Source organism: Pleurodeles waltl, chromosome 2_2 (genome assembly GCF_031143425.1).
Source record: "Pleurodeles waltl isolate 20211129_DDA chromosome 2_2, aPleWal1.hap1.20221129, whole genome shotgun sequence".
NCBI lineage: Eukaryota > Metazoa > Chordata > Amphibia > Caudata > Salamandridae > Pleurodeles > Pleurodeles waltl.
The window spans coordinates 499,911,748-499,934,902 of record NC_090439.1 but is presented as its reverse complement, the minus strand read 5'-3'; the positions used below and the strand labels follow the sequence as shown (position 1 = coordinate 499,934,902).

The 23,155-nt window shown below is 42.2% G+C and overlaps 1 protein-coding gene across 1 annotated transcript in view; it reads left to right on the top strand.

Moving 5' to 3' along the window:
• Window positions 1–23,155, top strand: part of ROCK1 (Rho associated coiled-coil containing protein kinase 1) — a 1,374,854-nt gene that overhangs the window by 408,825 nt on the left and 942,874 nt on the right. The gene's annotated exons all lie outside the window — the stretch shown is intronic.

Sequence of the window (23,155 nt, the reverse complement as noted above, 5' to 3'; positions counted from 1 at the left end):
ACCTGTGTAACCTAGTCAACTGCGTTCCTCCCCAATGATTCAGCCTTATTTGTTTGCGACAGAGAACTTACCTGCAGCTGCAGTTACCTGTGACTGAAAGGGCTTTGGTTGTAGTTTATGCTTTGTTGAGGACAAAATTGGATATCTTGCATGAGGCCTGGAGGCAGGCTGGAGGTGTTGCATTGAACTTCAATCTTGTAAGTAGGGGTGTTTCAGAGTGTGAGAGATAGATGAAGTGGTGCATGCAGGTACTTACCAAACATACCTTGATAGCTATATACAAGATATATTTTTTTAAATCTCTTTATTGAATTTTACAGTAAGCAGCTCTTACATTGGTTTAATAAACATTGTATGTTTTTTTTAATGCAATTGTGAGTTTCTTTTTTTTTTCCATTATTTTGCTTCTGATCATTTTATACCTTTTGTTCTATATATTTTGCAGTTAGAATCTTTATTGCATTTTATTCAAAGAGCATTATAAAAGTAATGAAAAAACTGGATAGAAGAAAACAAAAGATAAAGAAGTCAGAATGGGGCTATGGAGACAAGGTTTGTATATAATGGGTTGGGCGGGGGAGTGAGAGATGTTAGCGATGGAGATGCGTTGGCGTTGACGGTTACTTTGTGTATATTTGTTAGGCTGGCGAGGTCCGTGTAGGATTTGGGGAGTTCTATATTTCAGTCTTGTGTGTTTCTTTTTAGAAGAGTATTGCGAGTATTTGTATATGGTTTGCGGTTGTAGTGTCTTGTTGCTGCAGCCATTTGCCGTTATCTTGCGGCGTTTTTCTAAGGTGGGCGGGTATCATCCTTTTCGTATAACTGCTCTTGGAAGGTGTCCCATGTCTCCGCATTTTTTACTACAATCCCTATGTCTTTTAATGAGTCCAATACATGTTTTTCTGCGTTGGCCCAGTGTATTAGATATTTATGCCATCTGTTTATATCCGGGGTGCCAGGAGATTTCTATTGTGTTGCTATGAGGCGTTTAAAGATAATAAACGCTAGATCTGCGCATCTATGTTTTTGCCTGTCTCTATTGCCTCTGTGTCGTATGCCCAGTTTGCAGGATTCGGTGTAGGATTCAGCTTTAGTCCCGTCCATTTATTTGTCTGTTGTGTAACAGTGTGCCATGTGCGAAGTAGTGGTGGGCAGCTCCAGGTCATGTGATGGAAATCTGCTTCCATGGTTCCACAACGTGGACATTCAGATGTTGCTTTTGGGAACATGAGTTTCATGCGAAGTGGGGTTAAATATGTCTGGTGTAAATAATTTAGTTGGGTGTATCTGAAGCGGGCGTTGCGAGAAATTTCTTGCGTGGTCGTTAGGGCCATGGTCCATTGTTGCTCTGTGATAGGTGTTTGCAGAGCCTTATCCCAGTGCGATTTGGCTTGTGCTTGTGTTTTTGCAGGGTAGGCTTGTAGTATTTGGTATATTTGAGATATACTTGGTGTCGTGTTAATATCTGCTAGTAGTTCGTGTAGGGCGGGGGCTGTTGGTGGTTCTGAGTTTCCTTGGCCCCATACTTTGCGTATCAGTCCTTTGATTGCCCCGTATGTTATAAATTCACCTGGTCCTAGGTTGTATCTCTGCCAATTTTGTATATGTTATGTATTCCTCGTCTACATATAGATCGCCGACCTGCTGTATATCTTTTGTTATCCACGACGCTAGATACAATGTTTTGTGTAGTTTATTTATTCCTGGTATGGCTAGTAGGGGAATTCTTGGCGAGTATTGTGGTGGCCGGGTTCCCTGAGATACATAGCGATTCCAGGTGCGTATGGCAACTGTCATTAGTGCGTTTTTGTGATGTGAGGTGTGTGTCCCTCCTATGAGCCAATCTAGAATCTTTGTTCTCCCTAATTGTGTTCTCACTTTATGTCCCTCCGGACTTGGGGGATCTCGTAGCCAGGTCATGATCCAATGTAACTGTGCTGCTGCATAGTAATGCTCGAGGTGCGGTACCCCCATTCCTCCCTTTTCCATTGGGAGGTAGAGTTTATCAATAGCTACTCTTCTACGACCATTCGCCCATATCAGTTCAATCAATAGTTTGGTTAATTGTGTAAAGAGTGTTTTTGGTAAATATTAGTGGTAGTGCTGTGAAGTAATAAAGTAGTCGAGGTAGTACTATCATTTTGGCCAGAGCCACTCTTCCCATAGGTGAGATGGGTAGTGAGCACCAGAAGGGTATTGAGCTTTTGATTGATCTGATGGCTCTGTCCAGGTTGCCTTCTTTTAGGTCTATAGCGCTATGATAAATGTGGACTCCTAAGTATTTAAAAGTGGCATGTTCCCATTGTAATGCATCTTCAGTTGACGTTTCGGCGTATGGTGTTGGGGATGGGCACATGGGGAATATGCATGATTTGGACCAGTTGACACGCAGACTAGATAAGTCTTCTAATGTGTTAAGTAGTTGTAATATATGTGGTAGAGATTCTGTATGGTTGCGTAGATATATTAGTGCATTGTCTGCGTATAGTGATATTATGCGGAATTCTTCGCCATCTGGGATACCCCATTGCACTGTTTCATTGCGTAGTCTTGCCGCAAGTGGTTCTATTGCGAGAGCAAATAGTAGTGGTGATAGCGAGCAACCATATCGCGTTCCTCTTCCTATGTCAAATTTCTCTGAGATGATTGCGCCAGTCTTAATCCGTGCTTTGGGGTTAGTGTATATTATGGATATCCAGCGTGTAAAGCCTGCGCCAAATCTCATTTTTTGTAACATTGCCATCAGAAATGGCCAGCCCAGAGTATCAAAGGCTTTTTCCACATCTAGTGACTCCGCCACGCTGGATTGATCCTGTTCCTGAGTCATGGACATAATGCGTATTAAGTTTCTTATATTAATAGCAGTATTTCGCCCTGGTATAAAGCCAGATTGATCTGGGTGTATTAGGGTAGTCATTAACGGCAGGAAGCGATTGGCTAGGATTTTCCCCAGAATTTTATAATCCGAATTTAATAGAGATAAGGGTCTGTAGGAGCGGACGTTTAAGGGGTCACGACCTTTTTTGTGTAGGACTACAATTGTCGCTTCCCTTTGCGTTTCTATGAGTTGTCCTCTTTCATATGCTTCTTGCAACATAATTTGGAGTGATGTGATTATCTGTGGTGTGAAAGTTTGGTAGTATTCGATGGGGAGACCATCTGTTCCTGGAGTCTTATTGTGTGTCAACTGTTTTTCATGCCTGTAGTATCTCTTCCCTTTCGATTGGTCTATCAAGGTTAGTTATTTGTTCTGCATTTAGTCTTTTCATTGGGGCTTGTTGAAAGAATTTTGCCAGTTGTGTCGGATGTGGGGGAGGTTCAGCCGTGTACAGTGTGCTACAGTATTGTTTGAATGTGTCGTTAATCTCTTGTTGTGTGTTTATCATTGTGCCTGTGCCTTGGCGTATAGCGTTTATGGGAGTAACTTTGTGTCCCTTTTGCTAGCCACGCTAACAATCTGCTAGAGCGGTCTCCTTCAGCGTGTAAACGTGCTATGTAGTGTTTGTGATCGAATTTACGCAATCGTGTCTCAGTTGTGTTCCATTGATTTTTTTAGGTTAGCTAGTTTGTTACTATTGCCTCTCCCCAGAGCCATTTCACATTCTGTTTTGCGAATTTTGCTTTCTGTTTCGTGTAGTTCTGCACTTAATGCACGGCGGACCCCTCCTGCCATTGCTATACACATGCTCCTTATGACTACCTTGTGACCGTCCCATTCTACAGCGAGTGATGTTGTTGTCTTTGTATTAATTGCGAAGTATGTTTCTATTTCTTCTGCTATTTTAGCGCGGAAAGGGGGGTCTCGCAATAGGGTGGGTTGTAGGCGCCATGTTGGTATGCATGTTGTTTGTCTGCCCCATTTTAATGTTATTAGTAGCGGGCAGTGGTCTGATAGGGTTTTGCCGAGGTATGTTGCGTTATGTATCATATGTGCTAGCCCGTTAGTACATAATAATAAATCTATTCTCGTATGGAGATGGTGTACTGGTGAGTAGAAAGAGTATTCTCTATCTGTGGGGTGTAAGCGTCTCCATATGTCTTGTAGTTCTCTTTCTTGTATCCATTTATTAAATGCACAGGACAGTGACTTGCACTGGGTGTCTCTCATTGGGGGGTGTGATCTATCTAGTGACATCTCAATTTCATTACTAAAGTCCCCGCCCCATATAGTGGGTATGGTCGGGTCATATGGGATTTGCGTGGTGATAGTTCAGAGGAATTCTCCCTGTCCCATGTTGGGTGCATATAATCCAATTATCGTTAGTTGCTTTCCGTCTAACGCTCCATCTAGACTAGTGTATCTTCCATTGTTGTCTGTATGTACATTTTTGATTGTGTACGGTACACCCGGAGCTATCCATATTAATACTCCCTTCGCATATGTCGAGGTTTTGGTTCCGTGTGTTATTCCCGACCATTTTTTGTCTATTTCATGCAGTTCATGTGATGTGGCATGTGTCTCTTGTTGGATAGCTATATGTATTTTGTGTCGTTTAAGGTGTGAATGTATCTTATATCTTTTAGTCATATTTGCTAGTCCCCTAACATTCCAGGTTACTATATTATATACCGTCATTTTGTGTGGATTGCTTAGTATAGTGTATTTCACGTGTCCTGGGTCCCAGGTCATTACACACGCCACGCCCCAAATCTCCTTTGTGTGGGATATTAAGCATCTTGTGGGAGAGAGTAAAAGAAAGAGTAGAACTTACGTTGGTTAATCTTATTGGGGATTGCAAGGCACAACTGGTGCAACTTTTTACATTTGTTACTGCAAGGTCCTTTCGGTTACCCATTGGGTTGGGGGAGGGGCGTTGGTCTGTTTCCCAAAGTGTGTCCGATTTCCAGCCCGATTGTTTCTACTTGCATCCCCTCACGTGTTCTGTTTGTGTCAAGTCTGGTTGTTGCTCCAGGCTTACTTGATTTTTGGGGGAAGAGTTTCTGTGATATTTTCATTGTTCTGCTTTTGTTCCTTGAGTTCTTGAGTGCACACTGAGGAAGTCCCACTATTACAGAGTTAAAGGTCATCCGCCGAGCGTGGGGTATACGTTGGCCCCATGGTGAGTGCCGACGCGGTTAGGCCTTGTTGACTGTTCGTTGAGTCGAATCTGAATTGTTTGTGTCTTGGCTAGATCGAGGTTGAATGGATGAGAACCTGTTCGCTAGTTTTAAAACTTGGAGTTGTTCCGCCTCTGCTTGCGATTTCGTTGGACCCGATTCTGTCCTACGTGTTGATTTTCTTTTGCATCGCGGTTGTGGAGTCAGTCATTCTTTTTGTTTTTGGGTCTCAGCTGTAGGGTCTATCAGTCCTTTCGCGTGTATCCAGGTCCACGCATCTTATGATGTTGGGAATATATGCGACCTTTCACCGTCCACTACCTGCAGTTTGGCTGGGTACATCAATGAGTATGAATAGTTTTTGTCTCTCAATATTTGTTTTGCTGTGTTGAAGGTAGCGCGTTTGCGTTGGACTTCAGCTGTGTAATCTGGGTAGGCCGTGATTTTTGTATTCTCTATGTCAATTGGGCCTGTTGTGCAGAAGTTTCTTAATATCTGGTCTCTGTCTCTGCAGTTAAGAAGTCTTGCGATTAGTGGTCTTGGTGGGGCTCCCGGACGGGGAGAGCCCCCTGGAACTCGGTGTGCTCGTTCCACTATTAATAGTGGTGGGGGGTCGTTTGTAAATATGTTTTCACTAAGCCATCGTTCCAGGAATAGTTCTGCATTTGGGAGTTCGATCTACTATGGGAAACCAAGGAATCTCACATTATTGCGGCGAGAGCGTCCTTCCGCCTCGTCTGCCCGTTTGTTTAGGCGTAGTTTTTCAGTTTCCTGTTGTTGAAGCCGTTGTTTTAGGTCTGTTATGTCTGGTTGCGTCGATTTAAGGGTTATTTCAGTTGTTGCGACCCTTTCTGTAAGTTTTCGTTGTTCCATTCGCAGTGTGTTGACTTCAGCCACTACAGTGTCTATTTTTCCTTCTAACGATGTTTTGGTGTCAAGTATTGCTTGGAGTACCTTTTCCATTTGCACGAAGTGGGCGGCTAAGGTCTCTGTTACTTTGTGTAGGACATTTGGGTGGGGTTCTATGTCCATTTCTGAGGCTGATGAGGGTCCAGTTTCAGTTTGTGTTTTCTGTGCTTTCGGTTTCACCATTTTTATATTAACCTTGAGTTCAAGTGTATCAGATTCTAAGTTTATGTAGATTGCCCTCCGCTGTAGCAACCCGTCTCGGGACCGTTGATCAACAACGACGCTCTATCCGGTGGTCTTGATTTTATAGTTATGATTGCTTGTGTGTTTGGTGCTATGTCCCGATTTTGGGGTTAGATGAGGTCGAGATCACCGCCACTCTGCGCGTGCATGCAGCGGTCACCCCGCGGGTCGCCCAGTTCCCCTCTCAGCCGTGTCTATCCTGTGATATCTGGCCCTGCAGAAATGCGCAACTATAGTCGTGTGGCGTCGCACCACGTGCTTCGTCCGATTTATCGGGTTGATTTAAGCGTTTGTGCTTATTGCGCACGTCCACCGATGACGGTGTCGTCTATGGGTTTCAGCGTGTTCAGCGGCCGGGGCTCGATCTCACCTTCATCGTTCCTTTAGACCCTTTGCTCCGTACCACCCCGCTGATCGCGTCCATAGGTGTTTCCGCTCGCCCAGAGCCTAGTTTTGCAAGCAGTCTCGGCGTTGGTAGTGGCGTTAGCAGCGGCGCGAGTCAGGGCCTCGATATATGTCTCGGGGTCGTGCGCTCCTCACCTCAGTCTCATCCCGCTGCGGCGGTCGGATTCCTCCCGATTCGAGTAGGCCCGCGTGTGGGCGCCTCCTCGGCTCCGGTCTGCACTCCCTGCATCGTGGGTTTCCGTTGCTCGGTCTTACTTATTGCGACTTCCATTTTGCACTCATTTGCAGTAGTTTTCATGTGCAATATCTGGGATTTCTTTGCTTTATCAGGATCTTTTGTCGGCTGTGGACGGAGCTCACTCTAGAGCGTCCTTTCACGTCGCCATCTTGGCCACGCCCAGCTATATACAAGATTAATGTTAAAAGTGCAGAGCTGTAAAACCCCATTGGTCTTCACACAGTTGTGGGACAAGAGTAGGAGCCCTCCAATAATTTTCAGATCCATTGTAACTTTCTGGGACTTATACTTTTATGCCGCTTGTGATCTGTTAATTAAAAATGTAATATGGTCTCCCGTAGTTTTGTCATGTTTTGGAAAAAAACAAGTTTGTATTGCTTTCATTAATTCTATGTAGTTGCTTATTTTCTTGAATAGAAGCCTACATAGTTTGCAGGTTTGCATTGTCTGCGTGTGGTGACTTTGTACCAGCAAAAGTCCAAGACTTTTGACAAATACTCATTGATGGACCATAAAACCATTAAAGAATGTGAAGCGAAGCTCTGTCACTGAAAATAAGTGGAATTTATCCTGATCAAGATCAGTTAAGTAGAAAATAAATTTGAGGGACAAGTTGAAGAAACAGAACCGGAAAATCAAATGAGTCTCTGTAAATTGTGAATGCTTCTGCTAAATGAAGAGGACATGTAGTCTGTGTTTAAGGAACCTGACTCCATCTTCACCTTTCAACTCTGAGTGAATATAGAGCAGAAGCGCCCCCCATGTACCCTCTGTCCATTGTAGATTCCCTTGCAAATTGTGGCTTTCCAGGAGGCCATGCACCACATCTTTCAATTTATTCTGGCTCCTTCCGTTAAAATTTTTAGCCCTAAAAAAACGACTGGGGCCTCCAGTCGAACGTCTTCTGGTTTTCTTTCCCCGATGCTGGACAAAGTATCAGGGAAAGATAAGACAAATTAGACCTTGCTCTGCTCCTCTTCCCCAAGCACCACCATTTGCACAGCCTTCTACAACCATGATGACAGCTCTGGTTTCAGATATGAGCCTTGCTGTAGACACCTTTAAGGGTTGCTTATTGACTATTTTGACCTTTCTTTGCCTGATCATTGCTTGGCGTTCTTAAATTACTTGTTGTGATGCATTTCTTAAAATCTCTATTGTGAATTTTCAAATATTGTTGGTTGTACAAATCAGTTTGGTCACATTTCTGCATAATGATGGAAAAGGCAAGAGCCCATTTCTTTCATATTTACTAGTTCATCAAAGCTTTAAATATTCAGATGCCAGACTTTTTTTTAAATTCACCTATGCACAAATTGATAGTCAACAAACGTTGATATGACCACATAAGAAAGTGGATTATACATCATAAGCCTGCTTGTCTTTTTGTGAATAATTTATTAGTAATCAAGACCAACATTAGTTTTGTGTAGGAAATAGAAATGTCCTAGTTAGTCCTCATGCAGGGTATCAGCATTAATTTTGATAAATATTGAATGGTCTGGTCCACAGATTCAAATAAGCTTTTTAAAAATGAATAGAAAATAACTGTAAAGATGAAGCAGGATATAATACTTATAAAAGGCAACTTTTTATAAACATTTTGTATTGCAAAAAAAATGCTGAAATATAAAATGAGTTCAAAATACATCGTGGCATTGCTGCCTCAAAACAGTTTCCAGCTTTTCTTTTTTAAGGGAAAAACTGAAACAAGATTGTTCAAATGGTTATATTGAGTTTAATGTAGAAGAAACAGCAGTGTTCTGTTTAAGACTACCTTTTGACTTCATGTATTCAAGCCTGTAGTACAGTGACAGCCTTCAGGTTCACTTTGATAGCCATCTAAAGGGCAGAGGATGTTGTATCTAGATCTCTGCTTCCATTCTGTTGGCTTCACTCTGGCAGAAGTACGTATGACTTTAATAAAGATGCCTTAGATAGAGAACTGGTGTTACACGTGAGTACATTCCTTCTCCAAGGCTATGGTCAATCTAATATAATGCACCTTAAAAAAGAAATGATTATAAAGGTAACTTTATTTTACAGAGTTTCTAAGAAGGGATTCCTGTTTCTTCCCTAGACTGACACCATTAAATTGCCATGCTCCACTTGCAGTGTTTTTATCTTTTACTGCAGCCTTCTGGACTAGTACTTTGTAACTGCTTACTAGATATATCTAGCTGCTGCATCAGGTTTTCATTTTCTTAATCCTAAGAATTATTCTGCATTGTTAGTAGACCTTACAGAGAAATTAATTTTTTTTTTCTCTGCTTAGTTATTATAAAATAACATATCAGTTGAAGGTTTGTCAGAAAGATTCTAAAATTTTTCTCTTGACACTGTGTGTACTTCTGTGGCAGCTTCATGTGTCACTGTTTTGCCTACGCAAGCTCAGCCTCAACTACCACAGCCTACCCACCATATGAAAACTGAGATTTTCAGTTGAGAATGATGTGCATCAGAGTTACTTGTATTTTAGCAGAGGAGCAATTAATTGCAATTTGTACTTTTTTGCTTTAAAACATACTCCACATTAGCGGCCAAATAACTGTGGCCTATCCTGGGGGGTGGCATAACATACTTTTCCCGTCCTTCCTAATAATTGCTGTTAGTCCTTAAACAAGAAAAGGAATATTGTAAAAAGTCTTGTTAAGTAATGCAGAATCAAGAATTTTGATTCTAGGTTTAGCGTTCCCTTGACTCTCCAAGATTAGTAGTGTGTCCTTGGCGCATGTAATTCTGTAGGCTGAGTTATCACCCGTCCCCCCCTCCTCCCCACTTGTACATTGTTTAAAGATCACCAGACATTTTTAGTGTCTAGAACCACAGCATATATGTATATAACTTAACTTACTATTACCTATTCATTGTATGTATTTATCTTTGAAGCCATAGCCTGGCTTTAGCTTGCCCCCCTACCCACCGTGGACTTTTCAGATTCGAAAATCTATTTGCAGATAGTGTCCTCGTTCAGACTAACCACTTTTGAAGGATATTTTTCCTTTTTAACTAAAAAACTGTATTTTTCCAAAAAGTTGCTTCATTTTTCTTTAGCAACCTAGTCACTGGTAGAAGCTCTATTATTTCAGATTTAAGGTCTCCTAGTCGGTGACTGCTTGAGATTTATGCTGTTATACTAGTCTTGGCATCCTTTAGGAAGAACTGATATAATATTTGTTTCAAATCTACTGCAGGTTTCACTAGAGGAGCTACCTCTGGAGACCCTTAATCATCATTTATTGCCTAAATCCTAACTGTGGTGTACTTAATTCTAGATGTAACAATTGTAATTTTTCTTGCTTATGGGTAACTAAGAAGGGAGAGACTGTTTTCCTTGACTCAGGAGGGGCAATGCCAATTCTTTTCTTAGATCATTGATTCTTAACTTGTAGTCCGCAGACAATGGGGCCCACAACAGTTCAAAAATGAAATATCAGAATAAGAAAATATATCCACATAAAAAGCAAAATGTAACATCATAAAACACTGTAGAAGTGAAGGAAATTGAAATTGGCGACTAAAACATAAATTGGTATCCTTAGCTTGATTTGTGTGAACAGCTGTATTACAGCAAGTTGTAGTGTAAATGATTGGTGGCCTCAGTTGAAGTGCTGGCATGCATAGACAAAAAGAAAGGATGCATTAGGAGCAAAAAAGACAAAGTTGTATTGTAGAATCTAACATATTGTTATCTTTAATAAAACCACATTTTGAAAAACTCCAACATTTCTATTAAAATGTTTATTTTTTCTGCTTGTGAAATAAAATACTTCATGATGTGTATTTGTGTGATGAATATTTGTTTCTGTATGTTTGTGTATTTGTTGAGATCAGATTGTAGAAATTGCTTAGTCCAGGGTCCACAGGTTCCAATAGCGATTCTTGGAGATCCATGGAAGTCAAAAGGTTAAGAACCACTGTCTTAGATGCTTTTTAGTAACTTATTATTTAAAAAAAAATACAAGAACTTCAGAAGAAACATCCTCTGTCAATGAGAAAAAACCCATAAAAGAAAAACATAAGTGTTGTAACGATGCAGAAAATGATGACCGTCCAGATAAGAATTATATGTACGAACAGGATTAATTCTGGAAGAAGTTCAAGAGAAAAACAAACTCACGACCGAAGCTTCCGATCAGCTCTCTGTCCACAAGACAACTGACTCTGTGGAACGAGGAGTCAATCGAACGCTTCTACATTAGATCATAGATTTATTTTTTAAACATGCTTTAACATAAGCATACTGCATCATCCTCTCCCCTTAACAAACAGTGACTAAACCTAAAACAAAGATTAAAAAGAGATAAAATAAGAAAAATACTTTCAAGACTATTACAGCATATTATTATAACAATCAATGAGTCACAAAATCCTGAAGTTTTGCTGCTAAAACAGATGTTCTAGATCTTTTGAAACATTGACCCCGCTGACCTGCATTTTCAACAGTGGTATCAGTGCAAGATGGTACGCTATCCAGAATCGGCGTCCTCATTATTACAACACGTTTTGAAATAGATTGTGTTTTGGAAATTGGTACAACATTATCCTTATTCCACCGCCCTTTATTTTTTAACAAACTGCCACTTTGCTCATTTTAATCACCTTTACAAACTTTGATTCTCCTTTCCTTACTTTGTTGGGTTTCCTTATTAGAACCCAATCAGTTACTTGTATACAAATTTCACGAGTATTGTGTTTATCATCATAATACTCCTTTTGTTTAGTCTGATTGGACAAAACTTTCTCTCTAAAATCGCTCCCATTCAGAAAATTTCTCTCATGACCTTTTTCTATGGTATTGTTAAGCCAAGCAGGTAATACATTTGTCTTCACCTCTCTTACCACGTAATGCAAGAAAAGGTGTTACTTCAGTGGTAGAATGAGTTGTAGTCAAATACACCCAAACTTTTCTCTTTAAAAAGTCTTAACATCAAGGTTTGAACTAAGAGCTGTTTGTACACCTTCTTACAAAAAGCGATTGACACTCTCAACCAAACTATTAGATGATGGACTATACAGCGCTACTTGCAAATGAACACTATGATTTGTATACATGAAATCTTTCATTTCTTTCGTCACAAAGTGCATTCCATTATCTGTAACAATGTATTTGGGATTGCCTTCAATTAGAAAAATTCTTTCCAAAAATTCAATAGCTGATTTGATACAAGGTGCCTCTACAAAGTCAAAATATATTCACTTCGAAAAATAATCCACTAAAACAATTAAGTATTTCCGTTCACCAGGTACCAGAAGAAAAGGACCTGAGAAATCATTGCTTCTTTAGTCCATGGACTCTCTGGAAGAGACACTGGCAACAAAGGTTTATGAGTGGACTTCCAGTGCTTGTCAGAAACAATACACTGTGGACATTTTTGTATTAAAGCTGAAACTGATTTAGATGATTTAGCTAAACCTGGCCACCAAAAATACTGTTTGTTTCTTTGATGTAGCTGAAATATCTAGATGCCCTGTATGTGCTAATTCAGTGAAACGTGCACGTAATGAAGAAGGCGGTACAATAAACTGTTTTGTGTACAAATATGGGTCTCATACAACAATTCCGAAGACACCTGCGCAAAACACCTTAAGTCAGTGGTCTCCAAACCTTTTAATGCTGCCCCCGTTGAAAAATAAAAATCATTGGCCCCCTCAGAATTTTTCACAATTGTTTTATAAAGATGGCAATGTTTAAATATGTCTAGACCTATTTAAACATTGCAGTTAAGTACTGTTACCTTTTTAAAAATTCAATAACAAGCTTCTGCTTAAAACAGTCATGTTATCTGTACAATGCTTCTTTTGGCCAGTGCCTGGCGCCCCCCCTGGGATCACTTGAGGCCTCCCTATGGGGGCCCTCCCCCCAGTTTGAAGACCTCTGTCTTAGGTCATGAGATAGTGACTTTATAGGTGGCCACCCAGTTTTAATGTACTGAATGTCTAGTGTCCTACTCTGGAGGTGTCTGCGTAGTATGAATGTTCTCCCTGTAAAAGTCTCATGCCAGTCCGACCTTCTTCACCGTGACCAGTTTTAGGAACTGTAACGTGTGGCCTGGGGCATTCTTCATTTCCATGCCCTCTTCAGTGACTACTGCTGCATAGTTTATGGTTCCCTAATATCCCGGTTTGGCATGTCACAAAAAGAAGCACTCTCTTTCTTGGCTATGAGGCTATTCTCTGTGCCGATTATTGTTTTTACAACAAGTTTCAGAGTGTGGGACAAGTTATATGCAGACATTTTATTAACCTCTCCATTTCATTTCGAACCTTCAAAATGTCATGTAGGAGACCTAATTCATGCTGAAATATGTGCTTGAAGTAATTGTAGAGGACTTCTCTAAAAACTAAAAGAATGTGAAAAGATAACCGAGCAGTTGTTTTATAGGTCTTAGTTTGTCAAATCCACAGCAAAAGTAACAGATGCAACCAATGAATGCTCCACTGCCACTTTGCATGTCCCTCTGAATGGAGTAATACTGTAAGATTTAGACATCCTTAGCAACGTTTTGTTACCTTGCTGATTTTGGATCCCATTTTGAAAGGTGGGAGTCACATTTTTAGAGCCATTTCGTTTCAACCCAGGTTAATGGTAAAATGAAAAAAACAATATATGGTACTGTATTGAACACCCACGTGATTACATGGACAACTTAGTCCTATCCCATTGTCTGTTATCCATCCTGTCAAAGACAGAAGCCTGACACCACATGGATTGGAAAGTATCAGTTATTACAACATCATTTACTGTAAAATCATCAGATTCAGCTGCAATACTGTCTATGTAGAAAATGAAGTATAAGTTAATGGAATTTATTTATCACCTTGTTGTGGCACCCTTCCAAGATTTATAATGACATGCACATGTAAGCAACATCTAGCCTTGTTAGAATGTAATTGTAAATTGTAATTGTAAATGTATTCATATAGCGCTTGCTAGCCCTGACAAGGCATTGAAGTATTTTTCGGCAAGTAACATGCTACTCTAGTACCCATGATTAGTAGTTAGTACATTTTCATTTCTTGTGCATTTGTTGTGTTAAGTGTGTGCTCTTGATTTTGTGTGTTTGGTATAGTTTGGTTTAGGGATAGAATGATAGGAGTGGATTTGAAAGGAGGAAGTAGTAAGGTTTTTTTGTAAATAGTGGCTGTGTATGCTTGTTAATTGGGGGACTATGGGTGAAAAGGAGGGGTGAAAGTTTGAGGAGGATGTTTGGGAGTTCATAGTAATCAGAAAGGTTCATAGTAGTCAAAGGTTTAGGATCCCTCAGAGGGATGGGAAAACAAAGGTTTTTTTTTCTAAGCAAAATGTAAATAATTTATACATGCATATATGTGCACATGATGCTCAGTGGAGTTTTATTTACTTGAGTAAGCCCCTCTTTATAAATACCCATGTATACTTTGAAGCTGCAATAGTTACCTGGTTTTCTGTCCACATTATGATGTGGATGTTAAACTACAAGTCACAAAATGCTATGCACTATTGACAAAAACGCATGGACTGGCTAAGCCCACAAGACACGAAGGTACTTGTTATCATGCATGTTTAAAAAACACACACACAGGTGTGCAACTGATACGCACGCACCTGCACACACCAACAGGCATGCATGCAAAACAAAAACCTATACAATTTCTTGTCACACCACTGGCAGACAATGTTGGTTACCTGGGTGGAGGAGTCCTCAGAAAGGGGCAGACAAGGGTACCTGTTAAAAAGTTAGATTATGGGGTGAACAAACTGTGCTGTGGGGCAAAAGCAGGGGAAGTGTGGTGATCTTTCTTTTTAGAGTCCCTTGCTCGAGGCGTTACTAAATGCTACAACATGGGCTCCTGGCCCTGTGCTTTACTATCCACTTAGTGGAACTAATCTATGTAATAATCTGAAGATTAGGTAATAGGTAACTGCATTTGAGCACTCATAATGTTTGACATGAGACACAATGCAAGGTCTGTCAGCAAACAACCACTGTGCAGTATCTCAAGAAAGCAACAGAATGGAAAAAAACAATATTCTTCATCCAAGAAATGAAACTAAATATATTGGTCAGTGTGCAGAGGAGTACACTGTGTAGCTAGAATGCTGGTAAAGTGGAAATAGCATTACAATAGTAACTATAAACATGGTGTAACCCATACTCTGTAACGAGGAAGGATGGCTCTCTTGTTCTGAGGGGCTCATACTTGTAATGAGGTTTGTGGCATCAAGGTGCTTTAGCAGCATCTCCCTTGTACTAGGAGGCTTGCGGGGAAAGGTTGGTGAGTTGGTGGGGATGTAGTTCCCCCTACTTATGCTGAGGGATGAGGAAGATCAATGTGTTTGAGTTGCCTCTCCCCAGTGATAGCTGCTCAGTGTGTTTGGAGGCCCCTCTCTGGTACTAGAGTCAGTGTCTTTGAAGGGCCTCTCCCTAGTGCTAAGGGCTCAGTGTGGTTGAGGACTCCTCTGGTCCTAGTTTTCAGTATGTTGGGGGACTTTCTTGTGTGCTAAAGGAGTTCGTGGGTTTGAAGGCCCCTCCCTGGGCCTGAGATGGGGGACTCCTTGTGAGTCTGTGTGTTTGAAAAGCCTCTACATTGTACTGTGGGGAAGTTGGGTGGAGGGGGTGCATGAGAGTCTCAACTTCCCTGTCAAATGTAAGGTGAAGAGTTACACATCTGTAAGACTCCTTTCCATGGTACTGGAGGAGTCTGTCTGTGTGAGGGGTCTCTCCCTTTTACTTTGGAGGTCAGTGAGTTTGATGCTCACTGTCCTTGAGCAGGACTTGTTCTGGTATTCGGGTGGTCAGGGTATATGAAGGTCTCTCCTGTGCTTGATGGCCTCCATTATGGAGATGACAGGCTTGCCTTTGTACTAGGAATATCAGATGGCTGGCTAAAGTTTATAGTTTGTGAGAAGACATAGGTAAAGCTTGTTCATGTTTTAGGAAGAGTGAAGATTCCAGGTATGCCCTTTTAAAAGGCAGCTGTTTTTGAAAGAAGGTGGATTGGCCCTTTACAGTCAATTCAAATAGATGTGGGCACCCAGAGCCTCAGGGATCGTTACATGCCAAACATACCTCTTTACTTCACTCATTCAACAATGCACAAATGAATGCAAACAATTTGTCAGGACACTATGTAGAGTTTCTTGAACAAGTTCCCATATTCATTTGGTAAGGTTTTAGAAACTGGAGAAATACATCTATGAGTCTTGCAAAAAGTATGTGAGAGGCCTGATTGAAAAATAGTCTAGATTAGAGGTGCCTTAACACAAAAGGGGCCAGTCTACTAAAGGTTCTTATTGTTATGGAAAAACCTAAAGGGTTCTCAAACCTATCATAAAAGTACAAAGCTCAGCTTCCCTGTCAAATGTATGATTGAGAGTTACATTTGTTACCTGTACTATCCAAAAAACTACTGCAATTTACAATAGGTGATGATCATTATCAGTTAAATGTGCTCCCCTTGTGCTTTCAGTAGGCTGGAAGCACTCAAAACACTGCTGTAATTACCTTGATCTATATATTTACAGAAACATTGAAATGAGGAGTTCTGATAAAAAGAGTTCAAGGCTGCCACAGATGGTGGGGGAGTTCCAACCGCTGGTTCTTTGAAGATTAATAGCCTCTTAGAATCACTTAATTTATCACAGCAGGCTTCAAATGTATCCTCTTCAAAAACTGAACTTCCTTGGGACTTAAAGTGCCTCATCATGGAAATACTCTACTGTGGTGGACCTAACACCATTAAATTTGCTAAATTATGTTTACAGATATGTCCCTTCTGTCAGGGTTCAAATCTGTAAGGATTTGATAGTTTAGGAGTTTTTGATGGATAGGGTACCGCTGATTCAAATAATTGTTTTGAAATTGAGTGAGTAGACTTGCACTCAAGCAATTGTTCTTCAAAGTAGGAGATCCTCATTCAATCTTCTGCAAATGGGGGTTTCAAGGCTTCCGATCTAGAATTTTGCTACCACTGTGCACAAACACATTGTGCGCATTACTGGTACTACCCGCCTCCACATATGGCACATCTGGCAGTAGAACAGGGATACATGACCCCGATTCCCCACTCTGCATATCTGAGACCAGACATGGTAATCACCTCCCCGTGATTCTACGGTGGCTTGCACACAGAGAGCCTGGAGAAAATTAGCTAACCATGCAGGTAGTAACCTATTATAGTCACCGGACATGCCGCTATTGAAACAAGAGACAGTATCAATGACATACGAACAGCAGGAGAAAAATCGCTAACGAAGTTGAACTCCTATAAATGGGGAGATCTTTACGTTGATACATGCTTCCGGGAACCAGACACATTCCCCCACGACGGGCTACAATCCCCGCTAGATACCTTTCTATATCTACGCCTATAGCACTCTATCAGAGACCTCACACCATCCTTCCCCTTAGAACCACCTAGGGTGAACACATTTCATGCATTGCTGCAAGCAAACTCACCGCAACACTTGGTTTCCGTTCTCTATCAATCTATGCAGCAAGAATAGCCAATCATTAATGGGAGGGCTGGGATAAGTTACAGATGCAGTTATCGGATAAACAAAGGACATATTGCTGTCAGCAAACTGGTAGAATCACAGCAAGCAGTAGATTGAGAATTATACACTATAAATACCTACACCGATTGTACCACACCCCCACGAAACTCAACAGACACAACCTCAGGTCAGATGCCAACTGCGCCAGGTGCGTGGGGGAAACACAGATTATTGGAAAGAAATTGAGAGGGCACATTCCACAACGATATCCACTCCACTATTACTCACACCACTAATGACCCTACTGGAATACACTGAGAAGATAGAGGGTAGGCATCGCAGATATGCAGAATTTAGCCTCCTTCTGGACAAACAGAGGATGGCATGTAAATGGGTTAAGAGGAAGGGCGCCCAGATTTAAAGAATGGCTCTCGGACTTACTATACAGTAAAATCCAGATGGATACTTATGTTGAACTACAGCCCCCCTCATCGCGCCCTAAAGCCATCTGGATCTGGGTTCAGTTGAACACGTACCTGCTCCAACACCAAGACAATATCTCAATCAAAGCATCCTGAAGATCAGTCTATACTCATTGGAAATGTGTAGGCCTGGCACTGTACACCCCCCCCCCCCATATCAAAGAGAACTACTATGACATCTAATGTACTTCATTGGGGGAAGGGGAGGATGACATAGTAAGTATGATACCTCAGGCGCAGTGATCCCTGCTACAAGAACTAACCGAGCGAGGGGAGGCGGAGAGACACCAAGCTTACTGGCTTATTAATATGTGCATCAAGTAATATCAAATGTGATTGGGATGTGACTCTGAAGGGTTGTTAAATGTTATGCTCTTGTTTCTGCTTTTCCTACTGTAAAACCCATAAACCGATTCTTCAGAGGAAAAAGTGAACATTTTGATTGACAGCACGAAAACAAGGATAATCCAGATAACCCTGAGACTGTGGAAATGGGCATTCAAATTGCTTTTGATATTCTACCCATTCTTAGACTCATGCAAAATCCAGCAGCAAAATTATGATAGCAAAAAATGTGGGATTCACAAGCATGGTTTTTGGATTGCCTTTTTAGGTACATCAAGCGCGATACTGATTTGAAATGTCTTTTCAGCTTTTAACAAGGATCAGAGGGAAGGTTTCACATGACAATTGGTTGATTGGATCCAGACGGCATAGATTGTGGACATTAAAGTTTTGTTATTTAGGTACAGAAAAGCTACACTGGAAGTTAAGAGAAGGCTTCTGGGAGCTTGCCATCAAACAGTAAGACAGACCAGTTCTAGTGTCCATCCATGGTTTGCAACTTTAGTAGTTAATTTAGTCGCAGAGCTCTTCTTGTTTAAACAATACCAGTGGAGTATAAATTAGTGTTGTAACCAGTCTGAGCCTACAAACTGAAGACTCTTGTTGAGGATCTTACTGATGTTGCCTTTTGTACAACAAACATCAATCTTGTAGTATGGTACTGCATGAGTTTTGTGCCTATTGGATGAGAGTTTGGGGGGCTTTAAATAAGGCATCAGGGTGGGACGTTTCACAGGATATACAGATGGTCATACTGGGTCACATTACGTCTCCAGCAAAAAATAAACAGAGCTGTTGCTTTCTCCTGCTAGGTCTATTGTTGGCGAAGAGACGTATCGCCATTAGATGGATGAATGCACGGCAACCACCCCCCCCCCTCCCCCCCCCACCTGAGTATGACACTTGGCTCAGAGATATGTTAGAATGGGAACAGCAGAAGAAGTGAGAATGAAGCATGTACAAAACACTGAATGACTGGCAGATGTCTTAGCTGCATGGGCACGGATGCTGACAGAGCTGAAAATTAAAGAAATACAGAAATAGCTGACAATACCCCTGGAGAGGGAACAAGCTTGAAACGCTGTCGCTAAACGAATCCTAGACCATTGCCTCCTGCTGAGACTCAGTTTATTTATTCAAGAACTACTATGACACACTTGAGTAATGTACCCTGTAATGTTTACGCAGCATGAGGTTGGGTGGTGGGATGCTGGCGAATGTTCAGAATTCACGTATTGTGACCAGTTATGATTACATTGTTTATTTGATAAATGCAGCCATGATGCAAATCATTGCTCACATAATATTAATAAAGAAATTAAAATGTCTGTCACCGACACCCACAACGGCACAAGACACAAATCTAGTTATGCAACTGTTGTGTCAAAATTAATATGAAGACCATTGGAGACCACAAGGCAAGACTTGCTGTTGGCAAATTTTGGCTGCTGAAGACGCAGTCTCAGTTGAAGTCGCAGACAAGCTCTTGCTCCCGAAACCAGTCGAGGTCACGAGGATCTGGTAAGTCGAACAAATCCTATGGAAACATTTTTACAAATTCCAAGCACAAGTCCCCTTAATCCCACCTCTCCCAACAATCCAGGCCCTTCTATGCCACAAAGTCTGTCTCTGTACCAAAGAACGACATCTCCTGTGGTCCTGATCCAGCCCAATCCACAACAGATGGGGATACCACAATAGCTCCATCAGCTTTGCCTCACCATGGATAAAGGTTTTGGTGCCTCACTGGGGCCCTGCTAATGTGCCTTTGGGTTCCATGGATCTCAGGTGGATGTCAGTTGGGTTTCTTCTGACAGATTCTTCCCCGGCGCCGACTGCTCCTTTTGACTTCAAACCAATTCCAGTCCCTCATTCGGATTTGGCTCCACAAGCACTTCCTTTGTCACCAACTCCATAGCACCAATGCCAGCCCTGTGGCTGAAGCCACCAATTGCGCTCAGATAGATGCCACGGTCAGTATCCAACACTAGACCTGACGTTTCAGATGCCGTACACAGATCCAAAAGGTTTCTCAAACTTCAAAATTATTCCACCACCTAGACCCTGGCAGTATGCCTACTCAAAACCGTACTATACACCACCACATGCTGATGAAGATGATTATGATCAGGGAGATACTTATTATGATTATAATTATATTTCTGAAGCACCTCCTCAGACATTGGTCAGTCCTCACCTAGCCCAGCGATGGCAACAAAGGACTGTCTCATGCTCAACAGTGATTAGGAGGGCAACACAAGTCTTAGACTGCACCTTGCCAACTGAAGGGGCCTAAACGAATGTGCCTACTAAAGGTCTCAACCTCACACAAACAAACCATGAACCTCTTCTGTCCTTCAATGAGGCATTGGCAGATGTGCCGTTACGTACCTGGGGAAAGCCAGGATCTTACCACCCCAGTCAGTAGGCAAGTTGTGAGGCAGCATAGCCCTGCTCCCAGAGACCCAGATCTTGTACGGCAACATCCCACACCCTGGAGAGTTTAGTAGTGCAGACATCCACCAGCCGTCTAAACTCAAACGACCTCCCAACATCTTTCCCCAGATAAAGTAAAAGTGAATGGAATTATTAGCAAAATTTAAGATTTCATGTCAGCTTTGTCCTGACAGTGAATACATGTTGTCTCCTGGGCAGGTATTCACATGCACTGTTGGGCAAAGTTGCAGAGGTTTTGCCATCTGTCTCGGATGATGTCCAAGTCACATAATGGCGCCTGATCTTGGACGGTCAGGATTTGGCAAAATACAATGATCTGGTTGGACAAGACGGTCAGAGAAGGGCAGTCAACACCAGTCTGGTGCTAAGGCATTATGTCTGGATGTGCTCCACAGAGTTTTCTTCAGACATCTAAGTGTCCCTGATGGCCATGCTATTTGACAGGTCTTGCCTGTTTGGAGCGAACGTTTTGAAGAGAACAAAATCGCTACTTGCTCTCCAAGCCTTGATCTGCTGGTCTACAGTTCCCCCAGACAACTCGCCCCTTTTAATTTTTCAGACAGAGTTACCAGCAGAGACACCAACAAAGGCCTCTGCAACAGCAAGCCTCCCCACGCTTTTGAGTGAGAGGCAGGGAAACAGGCCACCAATGTCAAGGCCCCCAGTCATAACTCTCTACCCAATTTCCTCACCCCATTTCAGCAGCTACAGCAAAACAGCTTAAGTTTTCCTGTGGCAAGATTCGATCGTGCAGATGGAGGTTGAGTCTTCTTTCACTTCCCCATTTTGAAGTGCATCATGTCCAACCAATGGGTGCTCCAGATTGTCATATTTGTCTATTCCCTACTCTTCCTATCTATCCCCCTGGACATGCCACCCACACCACAACATTTCCCAGAGGACCACTTGTCCATCCTCCAAGGAAATGTTGTGAATCTCTTGGACAAGGGAGAAATAGAAAGGTTCACGGCATCGGAGATCAGGACTGGTTGTTACTCCTGTTCGTTTCTGGTGCCAAGAAAGGATAGAAACTTCGGTTTCATCCTAAATCTTTTCCCGCTGAACATCTTCCTTTGAAAGTAGAAGTTTAGAATGCTCATCCTGGCACATGTTCTGTCTGCCATTTATCCAGGTGACTGGATTGAGCCACTTGACTTGCAGTACGTCTATTTTCACATCGTTGTCTGGCTGTCCCACAGATTCTGTTTGCAGTTTTAGGTAGTTCACAAGCACTTCAAGTTGTCAATGCTTCCTATTGGCTTGATCAGTGCAACTCGGGTGTTTACAAAAGTGATTGTGATGGCTGCAGCTCATCTGTGGAGGTTGGGAATGCCAGTACTCCCATACCTCTGTGACTGGCTGCTGAAGGCAGACTTGGCTCAAAAGGTCGCAGTCTATCGCCAGACAATGCCCGCCCTGTTTACATCATTAGGTTTTTCATCAGTGTGCAAAAGTCACATATGATCAGTTCACAATGGCTCCCCTTCATCAGTGCCATCCTGAGATGTTGATTTTCTGAGCCTTCCCTCCTCCTTGAGTTCAGGACATTCAGGCTATGATCCCAATGTATCAATCTGCAGCTTGGCTCTCATTGAGATTGGCTCTAGGGTTTTTTGACCTCCTGTTTCCTGCATGTGCACCATGTCAGTTGGCACTTGCAGGCTCTGCCGTGGAATCTGAAATTTCGGTGGGCTCAGCACCAAGTGAAGTCTGTCAGATTCCATCCAGGTTTCTGAGACTGCAAAAGACATGCAGTGGTGGCTGCTGAACAGCAGTTGGACTGGCAGCAGACCCCTCTACCTACCTCATCCAGAACTGACAGTAGTGACTGATGCTTCATTACTGGCTTAGGCAGGGTCATAGTGGAGAGGTGGAAATAAGAGAACTTTGGACTATGGCTGAAGCTCATCTCTACATCCTCTTTCTGGAGTTCAAATCACCTCACTTTTACTGAAGGCTTTCTTCCTGACCTTCACAGGGGAGCAGGTACCGGTGCTTACAGACAACACAACCGTAATGTGGTACTGCAGCAAACAGGGTGGTGTGGGCTCTTGGATCCTGTGCCAGGAGGCTCTCCGTCTCTGAAAGTGACTGAATGCTCATGGCAGATCCCTCATAACACAACTACTGGCAAGACTTTGAATGCCAGAGCAGACAATACACACTTAAACTTCGAGTTGGCACAGGGTGTCTTCCACTACTGTAGAGAACCTAGCTCAACCTATTCACCACTGCAGAGAGGGCTCAGAAAGTCAAAGCTTTGGCACCTTGGATCTCCCAACACAGTACTCTCTAGGCAACGCTTTCTGCATTCACTGGGGCTCAAGGTGCCTGTATGCCTTTCCACGCTTCTCCCCTAGTGCCTAGAGTACTGAAAAAGATCAGGGGAAACTTAGCCCAAGTCATACTACTTGCTTCAGACAGTCAAAGACAGTGTGGTATCTGGAACCTCTGGTCGTGAAAATGTTTGTCGTCGGATCTGGCCGCCTGTCAGGAGGACATCCTCTTGCAGCAGCAGGCTTGTGCCCCCCACCCAAG